We start from the raw sequence: 9754 nt of genomic DNA on the forward strand, positions 1-9754 counted from the left end.
CACAGAAAGAGAAAGATATATATATATATATATATATATATTATATATATATATATATATATATATATATATATATATATATATATATATATATATATAATATATATATATATATATATATATTGAATCGTGTTGTATACAAATATGGTACAAATAGTGCTCGACATATATCAATGGAGCGAATTATTATTTTAAAATTTACCACAATGTTGGAGTGGTAAACATTGTGGTAAATATTAAAATAATATACATATATGTATATATATATAGATTTTTTTTTAAATTAAAAAAAAGTATTTTTTTTATATATTCAAATCTAGCTACTTGTGAAGTCTGGGTTGCATTGCTCTAACTGCCTCTGAGTGAAAATATTTTGTCCATAGTTGGAGAAATTATATTTCAAAAGAAATTCAGTCCGACCATTAAAGGGTCAAATATCTTATTTTATTAAGAATAAGTTACGTTCTTGTGGAGCGTTTAACAGCTGAGAATGCATTTTGGTTACTGATTTTTGGATGTAATAAGAAGTTGAAAGTCAGTGACACATCTGACAAGGGGAAACTGATTCAATTTTACATGCATTTATGTATTTTACTGAAACTGTTCAAACTCTATTTTCTATGTACTTTATTATCTGTCTTCTTTTTATTGGTTTGGAATATTCTATTTATGGAGTGCAACTGTTACAAATTGTAATGAAAGATAAAATACTAAATTAACAAGGCTCTATGAAATACGACCTACAATGTTCAATATGACATGTTATTGAAAGTGATATTAACTATTTACAGTTGATGTTCTGTATTAATCTGAACTTGACATCACATTGTTTCATTGGAGCTCAAGTCACTTTGCTGTTCCTTCTGGTTTGGTGAAAATGTCCAGGCCTGGAGTTGTAAGCATATGTATGTGATCCAGTGTCTCAAAGTGGTATTATGTCGGGATTATTAAGTATTGGAAGTTGAATTTATAGCCACAAATATGAAACTTGGGGTTAATTTTACTTTGTTATAGTTTAGAATAAATACTATTTCTTGCATTGCACCAAATTAGAAGTTCGTATTTCTCATTAATTTATTTTTATATTCAATTTTTGGAGTCAAATTAATCAGTACCTTAGAGATGATTGGTTACATATTTATTCTTGGAAAACTAATATTGTTAAAGACATTTCTTTTCGCAATTAATCTTGAACTTAAATTGACAAAACTTGACATTTGATTATCAAAGTTTTTGTAAAATTTACATCCTTTCTTAATGTTTGTTTCTAATTTGAGTCATGGCATATTATATACTATTTTTTGGTACAAATTATTTTTATTGATCTATTTATACGTATACTTATTATTTGCTTTTGAGCTTTCCCTTTATCAAAATACCATATGAAAATTCCTCAATGAAATGTTGACAGAGTGAAAAAAATAAATAATGACAATATAATTCAACACCTAGAAAATATAGAAATTTTGAGTATTTTAGAATAATTTCTTAGTGCTTTCTAGACTTTGTTTACATTTTCATCTACTTTAGGCTATGTGACTGTTTATTGAATGATAGTGTGGTTTGAAATGATGAATGTGTGAAAAACAAAGTTGCGGATGTTTTTTATTATTGGTGATTGATCGTTTTCTTAACAAAATGCTGATTGAACTTATCATTATCATTATTAATTTTCTTTATATATAGCAATCCTCTGCCTGTATGCATTACATAGCTATGCAAATGTCAATTGTAATATTCTTTTCATTTTTCGTATTTCTTCCCCATTTATCCTTTTATTAAATGTCAGTCAATAACATTTTTGAAGAGAATGTCAAGATATGTTGCAATTAAAGCCGTTTTAACTGGAAATGACTAAACCAAACAAATTTATCAATGGAAAACAATTAGGAATGTTTTTTTCTCTTCTTTTTAAAAAACGAACTCTTTTTAATTCAATGATGTTTTAATCCTTAGTTTCATTAAATCAAAACGGATGGCTTTTAATTATTTGAATATCCTGGATGTCACAACCTGAATCTTTGTACTTCTGTACTTTTAATAAGTATTGACAACAATTTATGCATGGCGTAATTTCACTTTAAAGATATAAGAAAGGCAACAGTGCTCGCCATCACACCTTGTAACAGCCTACTTTGCATAATAGCCTTTTGAAATAGAATGTTTAATAATAATCAACACCCCTCACATATCCTTCTTCTTTGCTAACAGTCCGCTCTTTTTCATCAAATACAAAACAAGGAAGCCTCAACAAGTGGGCAAAATGTAAATTAAAAACACAAAACAAATATGCTTTTTAACCCACATGAGCTAACAAGAGTGTAATTTTGTCACCTGTGAGGCATAAGCAGTGATCACTGTACTTATTTTGATGATAATGAAATAAATGTCTTTCTGACTTCTTATTTTAGTTCCTATATTTAAGCCAAAACATGTATGAACCAAAATAGATAAATTGGTCCCTTGCATTTTGTATTAATCAGCTTTCACTGTCAGCTTTTTTGTTGCATCTTTGTTTGGACAATATGCGACTTTTATTTCCCAATTTTTAAGCTCTTTCACTTACCCATTTGGTACAGGTTCTATACTTGACTGGATGAGACATATGTGGCCACTTACTAGATGAAGATGCATAGAAAATCACTTCGGAATCCACTTTCTTCCTGTTTAAACTAGTCCCCTTTTCTGAATTTTTTAGTCTTATTGTGCTTGTTTGAATGGAGAAAACTCCCATAGTGGACAGGGAGGTACATGCTGTGCTTTCTATCCCCCCATACCCGTTTTCCAATTGTTTCCTGTCATTCGTCTTGGAATGAGATTACTTAGTTTTGTCCTGACCCTTGCCAGAGTTTCTTGGCTGGGAAGAAACAGTGGAATGTATAGAAATAGTTTTGGGAGATGATATTATTTACCTTGTAAATCATCTCTCTGTTATGTATTATTATATTTGTTATTTTCAATGTATAATGTAAGCATGTGAGTGTATTCCTCTTTGTTGGATTTTGTGCTTGCGTCCAGATGAGACTTATAGGTGATCTCAAACTAAGTACATTGGTGGTATGCGCTTGGAATCTACATCTGATCCCTATTTGTTCCCAGTTCCCCTATATCTTACTTTTTCTTGGGTGCTTTAATTGTAATTCTAGAACTTTTTACTATCCCATTTTCTTCATTTTTACTGGCGCTGATATAACCTAAATGTGTTGCAAGCGCCGTAAAACCCTTAAAAACAAAACAAAACAAAACAAACAAACAATGGAGAAAAGAAAGAGTGGAAGAGGGTGCTTTTTTGATACTTAGTTTATTAAATCGTCCTTTAGTGAAACTTAATTAAGTTGGCATTGAATAAAACAGCTTGAGGACAATGTCAACCATTTTGTAATATTAGAATTTTTGGGATATTAGTTATGTGGTGGGATCCTTTCAGGGGTGGGGAACATTTACTTAGGGGGCAGAGGTTCTACGTTGGTCTGCCTTTGGTGTGTGTTCCATCTCCATATACCATTTGCCCTTTCCATGAGTTTTTTATGGCCTTGTTCTGGAATGAAACCATTTCCGCTCTGATCCTGCGTGGAATCTTTTGTTTTTACTTGTAAATCACATGTCTCAGTTGATTATAATATATCAATGTGTAAACTGTATTGCAGTTTGAGTTTCATTTTTGACTGGGATTCTGTGCTTATGTCTGTTTGGGTTTTTTTAAGCCATCTTAAACTGCACAGGAATAAATTGCTGCACTTTGAATTTACATCTAATCCCCATTTGAACAAGTGCCCTTTGTTTTTGTGCGCTTGTAAGTGCATTTCTTTTAAATTTCCAATTTTCTTCTTTTTACTAGAGCTCAAATGACCTAAAATGTTCCAAGCACCATGGGACCATAAAAACAAACGAACAAGAATGTTTTTAAAAGGCAAAGAGACGATTAACATATTACAAGTCGAAATTGAAGGCATACTTTGTTTTGCACATAGATACTTTTTTGTAGGATCAGAGGGTTATAACACGGGTATATAACAAAAGTAGTATTTAAATTGTATTCAAAATATTTATTTCATTCTTATCATCTTGTACTTCGTAATTTCTCATCATAATAATGAACAATATCCTCAGTTTACTTTTTCTCATCATCTTCCAAAAATATCAAAAGCTTTTGTTCATCTTTTTTTTTTCAGTCTATTTTTGGGTGATTTTAGGCTGGGCATATTGATAACAAGGATGTCTGATTCTAACCATGTAAGTGCAAGAGAGAGAGGTGATGTCGAGAAAATAAAAAAAAACAAAACAGTGCGGCTTATGCATTAATACTTGTCATGTGATCACATGACTATTCATGCCAAAAATGGGATTGTGGTTAATTTCTGTTGGAAACAAGGCTTGGGGAGGAATTTGACTGTGATACAAGATGAAAGAAAAATAATTACCGCAGATGACACTTGCAAGGTTAAGATTCTGACATCCTTGATGTTGTAAATTGATATTAGGGCCTAGCTCCCTTCTTTTCATGTAACATGTAGTTCTGGTTGAATTATTGTCTTGTATTTTGTATTAAATCTTTAAAAATATGAAATAGAAACAAATATAACAGCTTCGAAAAATAACAAAATATCAAACAAGGAATGTTTCGGATTCAAAACCCTTCTTCAGCCAGGCTGAGAAAAGGGTTTAGGCCAAAACGTTCCTTATTCTGTATTTTGTTACTTTTAAAACCTCAGGCAGCCTAGTATTTACTCAAAACTTCTAACGCTACTCCTATTCTTAAATTTAATATGACCTGAAAGTGTCAAAATCACAGAAAAAAAAGAATGTGGCGTGTATCAGTTCCCTGAAGTTGAATTCATCAGAATTTGAAGATTTTATAATTTTGTTGTTAAGTTAGAAGGTTTAAGATTACTAAATAGAGGACAATCACAGGCTGCTTGGGATTGTACAGATGCAAGCAAGGGTTTCAAAATGAAATGAAAGAAAACAACTTAAATGTACATTTTAGGGATAAAACCTCTCAGCAAAATCCAGATTTTAAACAAAGATCCTGGTTTTTCCTTTGGTAACAATAACGAAGGATTTTGTGCCCAAAGAGTTTTTTTTTTAAAGGAGAGAAGAAGCATTCTGACGACAGTCAACGGAAGTGTTTTGTTTTATAGTTTTGTTTTTGCCAACCATTCAAAATTTGGTTATTTTTATTGGTTGGGTAAAAATGAATGATGAGCAAAGCATATCGTGTCACTGCCTACAAAATGTGTCTAGAGTCTTACCTTTACATTCCGACCACCGTATGTGTATAATTACTATTAGATTCTTCTGTTATCGAAGCTGCCTTCAATGTGTATACTTATATTATATGAAGCCATTTATCTTTTTGTTTTTTTATGTAATAATATATTCTTGTAAAACTTCTTAATTACTATTATTTTATGGGTTCTATTTTTCCCTTTTTTTAAATTTCCAATATTTTGCTGGGGTTTTGTTTTGTTACATTTTTCAAACATGTTTATTTTCGAAATCCTTCAAACTACTCCCTCCCTTTAATTTTTAAAAATATATTTATTCATTTTGTACATAGTAGCACATGGAGGTTTGACTCTTTTGATAAATTATATTTGAATTATTGCTTGTCATGGTTGATTCTGATTTGTCCTAGATTGATATGAATCAATAAATAAATGGAGATTTCTAAGTTTTATCATTCTTTGTCAGTGTTGTATGAATAAAAGAAGGCCAAACTGGGTGGGGATCCTGACCTCCCATAGCGGGCAGGGAGGTACATACTGTGTCTTCTATCGCCTTATATCTGTTATCCAACATGCTGTCTGTCTTTGTCTTGGAATGAGATTACTTGGTTTTTTTCTGGCCCTCGTCGGAGTCCTGGCTGAGAGGGAAACAGTCAAATGCATAGTTATTGTTTTGGGAGATGATATTTTTTTCCTTGTAAATCATCTCTCTGTTATGTATTATTATATTTGTTATTTTTAATGTTTAATGTAAGCATTTGAGTGTATTCCTCTTTGTTGGATTTTGTGCTTGTGTCCGGATGAGACTTATAGGTGGTCTCAAACTAAGTACTTTGGTAGTGTGCTCTTGGAATCTACATCTGATCCCTATTTGTTCCCAATTCCCCTATGTCTTACTTTTTCTTGGGTACTTTATTTGTAATTCTAGAACCTTTTACTATCCCATTTTCTTCTTTTTACTGGCGCTGATATAACCTAAATGTGTTGCAAGCGCCGTAAAACCCTTAAAACCCTTAAAAACAAAGAAGGCCAAACGGTCTTTTGATCTCCCATAGTGGGCAGCGAGTTGCTTGCTGTGTCCTCTATCTATCTATATCGTTTTTTTCAATTTGCTTTCGGTTTGAGTGTGTTCCTTTTGGTGGGATCCTGTGCTTGGTGCTTTTGTCTGGATGAGACTGAGGTCTCAAATTATGTACAATGATAGTGTGCTCTTGGAATCCACATCTTTTATTTATATGCACCATTCCCCTTTGTCTTACTTTGTGTGCTTTTTATTGTAAATCTAACATTTTTTTACTATCCCATTTTCCTCCTTTTTACTGGCGCTTACATGCATCTACATGTATCACAAGCGCATGAAACCATTAAAAACAAACAAATAACAAACTTGGTTTTGTCCAGGCCCTGACCAAATTCTTTGGCTGAGAAGGAAAGACAAATATATAGTTATAGTTTTGGGATATTATATTTTTTCTTCTTGTAAATCATATCTCTGATATGTACTATTTTGAATATGTTTTGTGACTATTTGAGTGGTATCCTGTGTTTGTGTATTGATGGGACATTTAGATGATCTTTAAGTATACCGAATCTCTTAGAATCTACTTCTGACACTGATAGTGTGCTCTTGGAATCCACTTCTGTTCTCTATTTGAACCAGCCCTCTTTTGCCTTTCTTGGGTGCTTTTAATTCTAGATCAAGAATTTTTTTGACATCCCATTTTCAGCCCTTTTACTGGCGCTAAAATGACAAACTTATCGCAAATGCAGTAAAACTCTTATTCATGGGTGGAAAGGGGGGGGGGGGGGGTCAGGGAAAAATTCTCGACTTCACCAGAATTGATCTCAGTCCTTTCTGTGTTGTTTGTTTTTAAGGGTTTTCCTCAACACAAACAATTCGAAAAAAAAAATTTCAACAGACCACAAGGGAATGTCCAGTTTGTTAGAGATTTCCATGTTGGCCCCAGAAAGTGTTATGAGATTTTCGAGTTGCCAATAACAAAATAGAGGGATTAAAACAGGGAATTGTAAGGAGTTTGAGATTTCTGTGCTCGAGTGTACTTAGTTTTAGATCACTAAATGTCTCATCCAGACACAAGCACAGGTCCCTGCCAAGAGGAACACTCAATTGTTTACAAATCATATGTAAAAGGAAAAATAATACAGTGTATAACAGAGATCATTTACAAGGAAAAAAATATCATCTCCTAAAACACATTTGACAGTTTCCCTCCGGCCAGGGCCAGGACAAAATCAAGTAATCTCATTTCAAGACAAAGACAGAAAGCAAGTTGGAAAACAGAAAAAGGGGGATAGAAGACACAGTATGGATCTCTCTGCCCACTATAGGAGGTCAGGAACCCCACCCATCCCTTTCCATATGGTGCGTGCTCTACCGAGCTATCGGGACCCGACAAGATAAGGACAGTGACCAAATGAAATTTTAAAAAAATACAAGTTGGTAAATCACATGTTTATTTAAACATCACAGTTGTAAGGCAAGATGGCTCAGTCAAACCCTCTTAACGAGGAAATTATTGATTTTTTTCAAAGTATTTCAAAGGTAGCAATTGTAAAAATATAAACATGATGTAAAAAAATAGAGAAGAAGAAATTATAAAGAGTAATGCAATTAATATTAATATGTTACATTGAAGCAATACGAAACACATGACGTTTTGGCCTTTCGCCTTCTTTGGGAGACTGAAAAAAAAATACACCAAAAAAAATGATGAGGAAAAAAAACAAACAAGCACATTCAATTAATGAAAGGGGCAGTAATATAATATAGGGGATGAGATATCACCTGAGGTAAATTCTATTATATTCTACAGTCTATTCTTCCTTTCTCCATAGTTTCCCCCTGTTTGATTGTTTTGTATTGTCCCAAATCAGTGAGGAGCTCTAGCGAAGTGGTCCCAATATCAATGGAAGTGCTTTTGAGATATGGCTAATATAAGGTGTTTTAGGACTTTCCTTTCAAAATTGGGATTTCCCAACAATATGATCATTTGTTCAACACAAAATTTTAAGGTAAAATTTGCGTTTTAAACATTTTAATTTAATTTTTTTTTCCTCCAAGGGCACTTTAAACTTTGAAATGAAGTAAATCTTGAACCTGCTTTTCTTCAAACCACTTTTGCCAAATATTTTACGGCTTAATATAGAGAATGTTTTTTTCTATTAACCGATAACTTAATTTCTGTAAAATGTGACATGTGGACCTTTTCTGTAAAACACCTCACATATTATAGTTGCTGTTACTCTTTATATTTTCTTTTCCTCTATACCGGCACACTTAGGCAAGCTTAGTTTTTAGAAAGAAAAAAAAGACCAACCCCCCCCCCCCCCTCCACCTAAAAAAAATAACCCACACACACACATTATCATCCTACCTGCACATACATCTCAGCCTTAAAGGTTACTGTAAGTTACAATAAATTATAGAATGTGAATCTTAGTATGGCAATATGGAAAAATTTATGTATGCACCACACACAATAATATCTTTTGCAGGATAAAATATAAAATCTCATTATGACTATAACTTGAAGCACACACAATGATAATATCAGATGATGAGAGAAGACTGTAATTACGAGATGAGGGGTATAGACATGACTAACTTGCCTTACTTTGAATGTTGATTTGTTTCGTGCCAGTGGCACTGGAGAACTTTCACTTTAAGATCATATCAGTACCAAGCAAAAGTGAGTCACTGGACCTTTAACGACCAGGTTACGAGAATGACAAACATAACCTCTCACAAAACAACATTGGCAACTTCCCAATGAAATGGTGTAGCCTGCATTTAAGTTAAAATCTTAAGTTCTTCCTAAAGGCGTGACATTCACCGGTCTATAAGTTTCAAAGTCATAATCCTCATTTGAATAGTAAATATAATATGGTTAAATGTATTGAGCACACATATAAAACTGTAATAACGTTCTTGGCATTTGAAATAATTATTTGATCAAAGGCTCCTTATATTATACAATAAATGGTCTGTTCCAACCATTACAATGAGATACAATAACAAGATAGGAAGGACTGTAATCGACATTTTCTTATCTGCAGGCTTGATAACCAAAATTTTTAGAGGTTCATTGTTGTAATGGATATACTCTCAAACCAACGCCATTGCAACAATGCTAAATCAAGTTCTTATTTGCATTTGGTTATCAGAACTGTAAAAATATATACATGTCAATGATAATCAATCATCTTTTTTTTTTTTTCTTTTGAAGGGATTTACAACCCTTGCAACACTTATTAGTCATTTCAGTGTCAAAGAAAAGGAAGATGATAGAGTAGCAAACGGAATATAAAATGGAGTTTAGACGCGCCAAAAAGTGGCCATGGAAAAGTAAGACAAAGAGACGGTTTCAAATAGACAAAGAATTGCAACATCTGAAACCAATTTAATTCTCTGTTTCAATATGCATGGGTCAAGATCATCATCATCCATCGTGGCTTGTGCTCTTGAGCATGTTGCCGGTCAGCTGTCTCCACGAATCAGCGGTGCG

The sequence above is a fragment of the Berghia stephanieae genome, chromosome 7, assembly GCF_034508935.2.
Source record: "Berghia stephanieae isolate SIO BIC M18660-M18661 chromosome 7, UCSD_Bste_1.3, whole genome shotgun sequence".
Taxonomy (NCBI): domain Eukaryota; kingdom Metazoa; phylum Mollusca; class Gastropoda; order Nudibranchia; family Aeolidiidae; genus Berghia; species Berghia stephanieae.